Source organism: Silene latifolia, chromosome 6 (assembly GCF_048544455.1).
Source record: "Silene latifolia isolate original U9 population chromosome 6, ASM4854445v1, whole genome shotgun sequence".
In the NCBI taxonomy this organism is placed as follows: Eukaryota; Viridiplantae; Streptophyta; class Magnoliopsida; order Caryophyllales; family Caryophyllaceae; genus Silene; species Silene latifolia.
In genome coordinates, this window is record NC_133531.1 from 105372790 (window position 1) to 105384168 (window position 11379).

Below are 11379 nucleotides of genomic sequence, written 5' to 3' on the forward strand. Positions count from 1 at the left end.
GAGGGGGCGGACACTCGCGTAAGTCTCAAATGGTTGCATTTGAGGGGTATTTATAGGAAAATGAGTGGTTGTGTGAGTTTTGAGCGACGTGGCCACCTGGGCTGCTCAAAGAGGCGCGAGCAATGTAGCACGTCTTCGAGGTGTCTTGTCGCTTTCACACAAATGCAATCATAATTTGTTCTATCCTAGGATTTGTATGCATATGTTTGGTACTTGACCATACATGAATCCGGGAAATCTTAACATAGAAGCATTTGAATGGTTTGTTTTTTGTGTTTGACTCGGTTTAACTCGTTGTTGGAGTCGGGATTTGAATTTTGAGTCGGTTTTTGGTCCGGTGTCGGTTTTGACTCTAGTTAGTGTCATTGCGACCCCGTCGTCATGCATTAAATACTCCAGGTACTTTTGAAATGTTTTGAAATGTTTTATTTTCGAAATCGTTTTAAGTTTTTCCGACATAAAGTTGTACACAAACTGTCGATCAAACGCCGCGATTCCAAAGCATGTTATAGTCCTATAATCATCGGGTGTTTGTTGGAGTCTCAGCAGATACTGGGTATCTACACCACTTTGTGATAAAAAAATAATTACTTATAAAATATTATCTGACAAATAATTGTCACATTTATTCATAAAAACGGTCACATTTAGATCCGTCACAATTTGTGACAAAAAAAACCCATCACAGAGAATTTGTGATGACCAAAATAGAAGTGTTGAATCCTTTTGGCAAATTCGACTCATTTTCAACATTAGTAGGCTTCATCCAGCCGTCATTTTATCTTCATAAATATCAAAACATTTAAAGCAACTTCATGCACCCACCTCATCATACACAAGTTTATTTTTTAATTTTTTATTTTCAAAAAAGCAGTGATGGTGAACCCCATTACTTCACATCTCAATTAATTTTTTTGTGATTTATGTTGTTTATTCTTCGCTCACCTTAGTTTTTATAAACAAAAAAATTGTACGATTATGAAATTATGCAGTAAAAAATAATATACAATCAAAAGTTTAATTGCAACACTTGGCAAAATTAAATATAATTATAACAAATTACAACATTTGGTTAAAGTAAATAATATTACAACCATTGATAAAAATCACATTTTTATTAATAAACATTATTAAATATGAAATACTAAATACAACTATCAATTTAAGAATAAATAAAAATGTTAAAGATAAACAATTCAGTTTAACAAAAATATATCAAAATTGAACATATCACTAACTATCAATTTTCTAATTAATAAATAAAAATATTAAACAATTCAGTTCAACTCCGATAATTATAGTTGAGCCGAGCCAACAAACAAGACGGGTGATTGGTGACATTATGTAAACACGATCATTAAACAACACAGTTTAAATGACAGTATCATGTTTAAGAAGTGAGTTATACATCTAGAGTACAAGACGTATTAATAATAAGAGATACATAAAAAATTAGCGATTTAAATGTGTTTATTTTATTCTTTGAAAAAAGTAAGTCAGGCACCGTATAATCAATCAAATATATAAATTATAAACATGGCATTTATAACATCACAAATTCTCATTATAGATGGAGAAATCCCTCTATAGCCATAAACGGGTCAAACATGACATATATAACGTACATTACATATATTTTTAAAGATGTTTATAATAACAATGTTTTAAAAGCAATCCCGCACAAAATTGCGCGGGTTAAAAACTAGTTTTCAATATTATTATTATTGACATTGTAACACCCCACGGTAATTGAAGAGGCCCATTGATAGGCTTAAATGACTAGTGCTTAAAGGGATTGAAAGTACTACTCATATGAACAAAGTGCACTTTCTTTTATGGTCATCCATGGAAAAGAACTCCAAAGTTAAGCGTGCTTGGCTGGGAGTAGTTTTAGGATGGGTGACCTCCTGGGAAGGTTCCCGGGATGCGCATGAACTTTTATACAAAACTTTTATTTTTCATGAACTATTACAATTCTAACAACAAATTTATCAATAACACCTTGTAGTGATTTAGTGAACTCTTTATCAAGTTCCCTCTTTTTCCATTTTTAACTTCGAGATAAATGTTTTTTAGACAACGTTACCGTTACCGTTACTCTTACCCTATACCCTTACCCTTATCATCTTCCTCCTTCTCTTACACTCGCACTCTTAACTCAGCCTCGTACTCTTACTCTTACCAATGTTGTCAGGATCGGGATTCTACTTTGAATCGTTCGGGTTCCGTGGGATTGGATTGTAGGATCTGATTCTCGCTAATTTAGGCATGATTGATGGAAGGGATCTCACAAATGTGTAAATTAACTATAAAATAACATAAATGAAGTATTAATTATATAATTATAAAAGCCACTATAGTGTTTTTGAACCAAAGAATTGATAATTCAACCGCTAATGTAACTGTTGCTAGTTTACGGCAACGAAGGACCAAAATGTTGAAAAAATAGGAAAAGGGGACAATTATAATCTCGGACAACATACTAATATCAACACTAATTATCAAAACTTATTGTTGAAAAAATAGTGACAGGGACAATTGGAGTCTTGGACAACGTACTAATTCAACACTAGTGTCAAAGCTTATTTTAGGGTTCATGAGTGATGAGTAATGGTAGAAGATTATTGAATGTTAAGTTGGGCATTAGGGTTGTTCGTGGGTATTTCACAAAAGAAATTTGAGTTTACCAGTTTAGTTGAGGCTTATTTTTACGTCTTTTTTACTTCATTTTTCATATTTTTGTTAGTCAGACGAGTTAACATAACTAAGTGGCCACATAAGTCAATGAAATAAATGGAATTAAGAGTGTAATAGGCCTTAAAAAATTGTAAGAACATGTGACCCATCGCCCCATTACATGAAAAGGCATTTATTATAGGCAAAACATAGAATCGTACGTTTCTACAACGATTGTACGATTCTGACCGATTCTACCGCGATTCAACCTCATAACGATCGTATGAGCGATTTGGATCGTTTATCCTATTTTTGGATCGTAGAATCGTATGATTCTACGATTCGGATTGCGATTTTAACAAAATTGACTCTTACTCTTATACTGTCAGTCAAAATGCTGTAAGAACAAGTGTTTGGTGAGAATTTCACCCTTAATTTTGAGTGAGAATTTAATAGACACCGGAAAATGATTCTCTTTATTTCTAGTTTGTTTCTCGCCAACATTTCCTGTCCACAAAAGTGCATCCTTATAACCGGAAAAGGCTGAGTACGCTTCCAATTCCATAAGAAGTGGGCTGAGACACAAAGCAACGTATCTCGAGAATTAGAAAAAGTTGAACCTGATTGAGCCCATCACTCCGTTTTCCAACAGGTTTATGGCCTTTGTCAGTGAAGGTGAATTTAGAAAGATCTCAAGTTCACCAAAATCTCAAGGAAATGACCCTACTTTTTTTACAGACAAACCATACACAAAAGTCCAGCAGTTGGAACAATTTTATTGCAAACCAGACGGCAAACATCGGAATGTAAGCGTTATATAGTTTGAAACATATTCGAATACATTTGGAGAGGACAGATAACAATTTACTTCCGAGCAACGATACAGGGCAGCAGGTGTGTCAACTTGTGCTTGGAGGTTTTTCCTTCGGATGTTTTGAACCGTAGTGATCAGTAAGCTGCTTCTCATTTGCTAGTTGTGTCTGCAAAGCCCATTATAACAAATTATCAGGGTACTCCTAATCACAGTTATATATGTTGAACAACACTTGTGAGTCGTGAGTGATAGCAGCAATATCAAGGCCATCGTAAGAGGGTAGGGTTGGATGTACATATCCTTAACTTATGTTAGAAAACACGGTAAGTTTTCAAACGACCCATAAACAATTGTATCGGAAATTGCATCATCTGGCTGCTGTTTTGCATTGGGAAACACAGCCAGTTCAATATTCACAAGTCTTTTACTTTATTTACCAACAAAATAAATTCTATTTTGGGGGTAAAAGCATTCAATAGTTCTTGACTTCGTGATGGTTGACTGAAAAACACACACACACACACACACACGATCAACAAATACATTTTCAGAGCAGATTTATTTCATCTCCAGGGAGAACGACTTAGCCATGTTCTTTTGGACCAACCTACGTTACCTGAATTGAACTCATAGGACAACCTGAAATGAAGAGAAAAATAAAAATGAATTGAACAAAACTGAACTGACGTGACCTGGAGTGAACTGAAATTAAGTCCATATGAAGAGGGCCTTAGCTACTCACGAAGACAGACAGTCATATGTATGAGAGTCTCTCCAATGCCATAGTCCAACTAAAACTTGAAACACCATTTCAACTCTAGCATTTTGTCTGTATATATTCTACCCAACATCGTAGTCCAAGTAAAAGGTGTCATAGTCCAAGTAAAGGTTCACACATCTAAACTTTTTGGGAAACTATGTAAAATGATGGAGAGTCGTCAAGCAAAGCTCTATGCTATGAAAATAATATTCGTAACCATTCTCAATGGCAAGAAGGCCAACGGAGAGGGGAATTGGAACAGGTCGCACAGCTATCTCCCATGGGGACAATACGACAGATCATGGACATAAAGCACTAGAAATCTAAATTATATTTCTAAAAGGACTTTTCTAATGCAACAAAACAATTGCATTGGCAGCACGCAAGAGAGAAAGGGCAGAAAAATCACCTTAACAAATCTGACATACTATTAACATTAAAGAGAATTCTATTTCTCCATGACATTAGTAGTAATAAACCAACATGGAAACTATGAGCAAATTTACTAGTTTGGATATTTGTTTGAAGTGCGTATTTGTTTGGATAGAGAGATTTGGAAGGAAAGAGTGAAACAAATACACTTGTTTAAATAGCAAAATTGGTTGGAGGGATCCAATTCCCTCCCTACATGCCAATGCAAATTAAACCACTCGAACATAGGAAAGATTTGAAGAGAAGACTCCCTTTGCTTCAATTCCCCTCCGCTTCATCCCCCTCCCCCTTTCCTTCCCTCCTAAAAGTGTATCCAAAGATATTGGAAAGCAAATGACCCAACTTCTCAGCCAACTCGTCAAGTGGATTAGACTATTCCATTACAGATTCCATAGAGGCTAGAATACATCACCTTGAGAAAACTGATCACCAATGTTACTCAGATTTGTCTAGACGTATCCGAAACGGGTGCGTGGGTGTGTGTCTAGGTGTCCAAATGCCATACTAAGCTACTAATACACATATTTTGGTTCAGAATGAAGTGTCCAAATGCCATACTCGTGATTAAATATCACATGTAACACACAGGTATGTGATAGTGATCTTAGAATACTAGATGGCATCAAAAAGACGAATTTTAGTCGTACAACTACCCAACAACTAATTGCCAATAGAGACGGCACAAGGAGGATCAATGGGGCCCACCACTGGCTTGACAAAAAATTCCAACAATTGCTAAGTTTATATCGATAGAGCTCAAACATTGTAGAACTTATCCGTAGTCCTACAGTCCTTCTAAGTACTAACTTCTTCAAATTGGTTTTCTAATGTTGAGTTCATCTCATGAAAAGAATACTCATAAGGCCATGTGGTCAAGAAGGATCGCTTGGCTTTGGTTTTCATGGTAAAGAAGCACAAAAAATTACTCAAACCAGTGTGAGGCCAATTGCTATGTATTTGGCAGATGAGGTTTTAAATGTAGATTACGCTTAGACGAGCATGGAAATCCCAGAGATCCAAAGTGATGAGGCTGAAGTTACTTGAAGGTATCTGACATTCACAATAAAGTGTATTGGCGTCATTTTCCTTCTGCACATGATTAAGTTTCTTTTTTTTCCCCATTTTTGCTTAAAAACGATGGGTACAATGCTTGATAAAAGCATATACTGAAAATAGCTTGCCACCGAAACAGCAAAATGATAATTTATTTTAAATGTAGATTACGCTTAGACGAGCATGGAAATCCCAGAGATCCAAAGTGATGAGGCTGAAGTTACTTGAAGGTATCTGACATTCACAATAAAGTGTATTGGCGTCATTTTTCTTCTGCACATTATTAAGTTTATTTTTTTTCCCCATTTTTGCTTAAAAACGATGGATACAATGCTTGATAAAAGCATTTACTGGAACTAGCTTGCCATCGAAACAGCAGAATGATAATTTACCACTTGTCTTTCATTAACCAATGTATACACTTGTTGCATGGGTCAAATGGGTGCATGAATCATTTTATACTCAAAGAAAGCCTAGAAAGTGTACCCACTCTTGTAGTTGGCTTTGACTTTCAAAGTTCAAGACAATTGTGATGAACACAATTAGGTTCTCCTGAGAAAAATCAAGCCCAAAACTAACACGAAGTCAGTGCCTCACAAGTAACCTGTATTCGTATCTCTTGACAAAGGATTTATAATTCATAAATATTGAATTATAAGCCAATAAGAGGAGCCATAAATAAACTCTACTCAGTAATTAGCATAGGTCATATGGAAGACTGACACATTGATCAAAACATATGATAAACTAACTTGGACACGCCCACAGCTCACCTTATCAGAAGAAACCCAAGAGTGATGAACATTTAAACAAAGCAGAATATCCGTCTTGGAGATTGAATTAAAGAACAAAAGGCATCAAGAGGCCTTCAAACACTAGCTAACATGTTATCAACAATGATATTGGACCGCCGATAAAACAAGCAAAACATGGACGAACTAATTCATTTAAATCTATATGTTTAGCCCTATAATATTTTCGTTAATCTGAAAGTAGCAGATAAGACTATTAAAAGATATATTACTTAAGAGGATTGCTATTTACCTTGTCCCTCCCACCTTCTCCTTTTGCCCTCTCACAGTCAATTAAGATAATATATATCGTGTGGGGTCGGATGGCAAGTGGATGAAGCCAAATATACTATACTTTAACCGGTTATTAGAGGAGAAGGTAGAAGAAAAGGTAGAAAAGAGAAGGTGGACAGCAATTCTCATTACTTAAAGACCATCAATTTTAAGTTGGGTAACAACCCAAATTACAAAGAACACACTCCATCGACAACTAGGACAATAGAACATATTCTAGCATATTTAAAAGATGGGTCACTTAGTCACTATTGTATTGGTCAATCATATACGGTACTAGATCGTCAACCTACTCGTTCAAGACTAGATGAGTAATCACGATCATCTTCATATCACCAGTGAGGATGTCCATTCTATTAGCAGAGCTAACAGCTCAGTATATACTCCAACTAGCTACTCCCTCTTTTTAGCAAGTCTTTTTAAGATGTTACACGAATCAGTAAAATTCATTAGAAATGTTACAACATTAGCTAAGTCTAATAACTAGCCCTTGTTGGAAAAGAAACTTTAATCTCTGTATCAGGTCTTTACCTAGACATTAACTTTGGTTTGTAAAATAGTTCATGAAGATTTGCAATTGGAGAGAGAAGTTAATTACAAAATGAAAAAAGACAAATAAAAAAAGCCGTTTTTTCCCAAAAAGGACTTATAAAACGAAACCGATGGAGTATAAGACTAAAGGTAGTGACCAACTGGCCATGAGCCTAGGAGAGAAGGATGTCAAGACTCCGGAAAACTATCAAAGATGAAAGTAAAAAATTATGTTCTGTGAGGTTCAGATTGGGAATGAAAGGAGGAGAAGAGTGCATGAATTCTGTTCCAAGGGCAGTAACCATGAGGCTAGGAGAGTATGAGCTCAGAATTACCAGGAGACATGACGGCACAATATTATGTTATGAGACTTTGAGATTGGGAATGGGAAGGAGGGGATCCGGTGTGAAATTATTTTGAAGGATATCCAAACATTATAATATTAGAATTGAATTTCACAACTCCGATTTCTAAAATTCAGATTATAAATTGACGTTGACTTGACTCTGCAAACATCACCCAAGGTTGGTTTGATAATAAAAGCAACAATGACGTCCTCCTCTATATTGTAATGCCTTGTAATTCATTTGACACAAAACAAAAAAAGCAACAGTGATCAAAATGGCAGTCATGTTGTTGACCAATTACATACTAAAATTAGGGTGTAGGCTAACGAAACTACTCTTATCAAATAGATCCCCCAATGGTATAATTGATGAGAACCGAGCAAGTCTCTTTCTTTTGTTAATCACAAAATAACTTATAATATGATCTCTTCATAAATATTTACACACGACACCTCTAACTACACTCTTAATTTCAAATGAGTGTGCCTAAAGAGCGTCTTGGATGAGGCACTAGCCAAAACGCCTTGATGCATTTTAGGAACCCCTTTTAGATAAGGCTCACCTAACAAGGCTCATAAGTACATACTTTCCATATCTTTTTTTTTTTTTCCTTCTAGTTCTTTGATTATGTCATTTCTTTCCCCATTATTCCTAACTTTTACTCATTTACATGTTAGGCAACTCTTATGCCCCTTAGCATCTCGATGAGCCATGCGCCTCTCCAAACTAAGAACTACAGGAAACTTCATTCGTGATTATCAATAAGGCTTTAGATCTAGAGGAAGGTTGACATTAAACTATAACATGATCTCTAATGACCCACTTCCGTCAATCAAACAAAGTCTCATCAGTAATCCGATAGTACAAATTAAACTAACTAGAAACTAGGGTTACGAACACTTTCTGAATATCGATAACCAACCGTAGAAATGCCAAGGAATTATTGATCACAACTTTGTGGGAACTTCCAAACGTAAAGATGAGCCAACAACCCCAAATTGGAAAACAACTCAAAATTGCAGAATACAAGAAACATAAATGGGTAAAACAATAAATTTTATCCGAAAATAAATCGATTGTGATTGTGAGGGTCGCCTAAACTTAAGACGGTGTTTGTTTAACAAAAGATTAGTGTACCTTGCAAATGGAACAGATGATTTTGAGACCCTCAGCACGAGCATCGAGTTGGGAGCCCTTGGATTTCTGGTTTTTCTCAGCATTTCGTTTTTGAGCGTCTATTTTCTGCTTCCCTCTCGTCATCTCTCTCTATCTCTCTTGGATTGCGGATTCCCCAAGTCCTACCCCCTCTATTCTAATTCCAAAAGCGCACTCCCACCATAGCTGTACATCCCATATGAGCCATATCTAACGCTCGAGTAAGGGGTGGCTACTGGGCCGGGCTGGTGTGGGCTGGTCTGAGTGGAGGAGCCCGGGCATGACATGGCACTGTAAGCAAATAGTGTCGGTCCGTGCCAGCTAGGGCTGGTAAAACGAAAGATAATTTATTTCAGGTACCTGAAATCTCAAATGTTCTTTCTAAAGTGAAGATTTCATTTCAATTAACTTATTTAACTAAATAAAACCTTGTCAAAACACTTGAAAAGAGGTAGCTGAAATTTTGGTCAAATAATCTACTTTGGTTAAATAAGCTATCTGAAATGTCTTGTCAAACGGAGCCTTACACACTTTCAAAATAAGAAGCCTTGTCATCTTAGGCAAACTTAGCAAATGCCTTATACGAGATAGTATGCTAGGATAAAATTTTATGAGTCTAAACCATTTCATCATTTGAAAAAAAAAGTGCAATTTTTTTTGGTGGAATGATAGGTTCATTTTATATATACTTTTCCTCCCTCATTTAGCTCAATCTCATATTCATTATTCGCTCTTTAGAGTGTTTTTATGAGCTAATGTCGCCCTTGTAGTATTTCTCGTGTTTTAATGTCAATTTTATGATTTGGGTCGTTTTTACGTCAAATCTCGTCACTTGCAAGAATCACGGGCAAGGCGCAGCTATGTGAGACGATTATTGGGGCCTAAGATGGCGTGCCAAGGTCTTAAGAGCGTTCCGAGTCAAGAGGAACAAGTTTCAAGGCATTCCGAGCTCGTATGCATAAGTTACGATGGTTTTGATATTCGTTGTCGAAAACCGTCCACGACCCCAAGCCTCGACTACTACTCCTTGGGGTCATGTTCATGCTCCACAAGGAGAAGAAAATAAGCTTAAAAGTGTATAGTCACGACCTCTATCGGGGTTGATGACCCCTGACCATAGGGGTTGCAAGTGCATGTGATAAAAGTGAAGAAATAAAGCTCAAAAGCCATTTTGCTACGACCTCTATAGGGGTCAGTGACCCCTGGCACTCGGGAAGGCTGACATCTCAACGCCTATTCATATTCCCGCCTCCTCTATATAATCCTAGCTTGTTATTTCACAAAGCTATCTTATTTCCGTCATTTCTATTATGTTCTAGGGTTTAAAAACTTTGTTTTTCATCTTCAATAATTTACATAAACATTTTATTTCATTATTTTACATTTGAATCGGGTTTATATTTCGAGCTTTTTTCTTCCATTTTCATTGATCTTGCTCAAGTATTTCCCATTTAGTATTGTTCTTTTTCCCAATTTCTCTTGTCAATTTCATTTCTCTATTTCTCTATTATTGTCATGCAATTGTCAACATATTTGTTAGTAGTTAGTTTATTTGTTATAATGAGTGAGTAGTTTACATATCTAGGGGAATGGATGTAGCATGTACAATTAGCATGTCTTATTGTTGAATTGGGTTTGTTTTGTCATCATATTGTCTCTACTCTTATGCTTGTTTTCCCAGGATAAACTATGATTTTTGATCAAAGTTATATGTTTATATTTGTCAATTTTCGACCTAAGACCGAAAGCCGGGAAGGAAATTAGACAAAGCATTGAGTAGTAAGGCGACCTAGTAAGATCGAAAGCCTCCAGGACCCGTCTTAAGGTTGACAATAAACGAGAGGCATATGCCTTTGACCTAGACAATACCGACATCACAATACCCGTCTTTGACTATATTTGTATGCTAATTTATATGTGAAACTCGTATCCCTGTATTCCTCTTTATATTGTTATAATTTGATCTTGTTTATCTCTTAATTTTACAAACCAACCATCCAACCAGATCGTAATTGACCTAGATAAAATTCGCTCCATGACAACTTGTTTAGCAACTCCCGTCTCCCTGTGATTCGACCCCTACTTCCCTAACTACATTTATATGTTGTTAGCCTTGCATAGGGTATTTATCTTTGATTTGGGTACGCGACAACCCTATCATGGAAAAGTAAGTAATATTAAGCACAACCCAAAAGGGAAATCACTAAAGTACAACATATCCATTATACATAGTTTTACTGCTTCACTATAGCTCACTCATACATACATTAGCTTAAAACAATATAATAGACCTCTCTCTTGCACCATGTAATATCCTCACGTTGATAGTATCTATTGTGCATTGCATCAGCTTTAGACGACATTCCTCTTTCACAGTTAAGATGAGTTTACTAGGACGTATCACATACTACTCAACTCTTTCTTGCATTCCAGATTTGGTACTGAGCTGCAACCACCATTGAACACAGTAGCAGTCTAACAAAGTTTGAGCACTTCCTAAGCTTAACTATTCCTTCAGCACAAACA

The 11379-nt window shown here is 36.1% G+C and overlaps 1 long non-coding RNA gene across 1 annotated transcript; it reads right to left on the reverse strand.

The window, feature by feature from the left end:
- Nucleotides 1-3422: 3422 nt before the first annotated feature.
- LOC141587062 (uncharacterized) lies at nt 3423-9119 on the reverse strand. The gene is made up of 2 exons (XR_012519689.1): nt 8836-9119; nt 3423-3656 (listed from the first exon to the last, which is right to left on the reverse strand). It is a non-coding gene; the product is annotated as an uncharacterized LOC141587062 (long non-coding RNA).
- Nucleotides 9120-11379: the final 2260 nt, after the last annotated feature.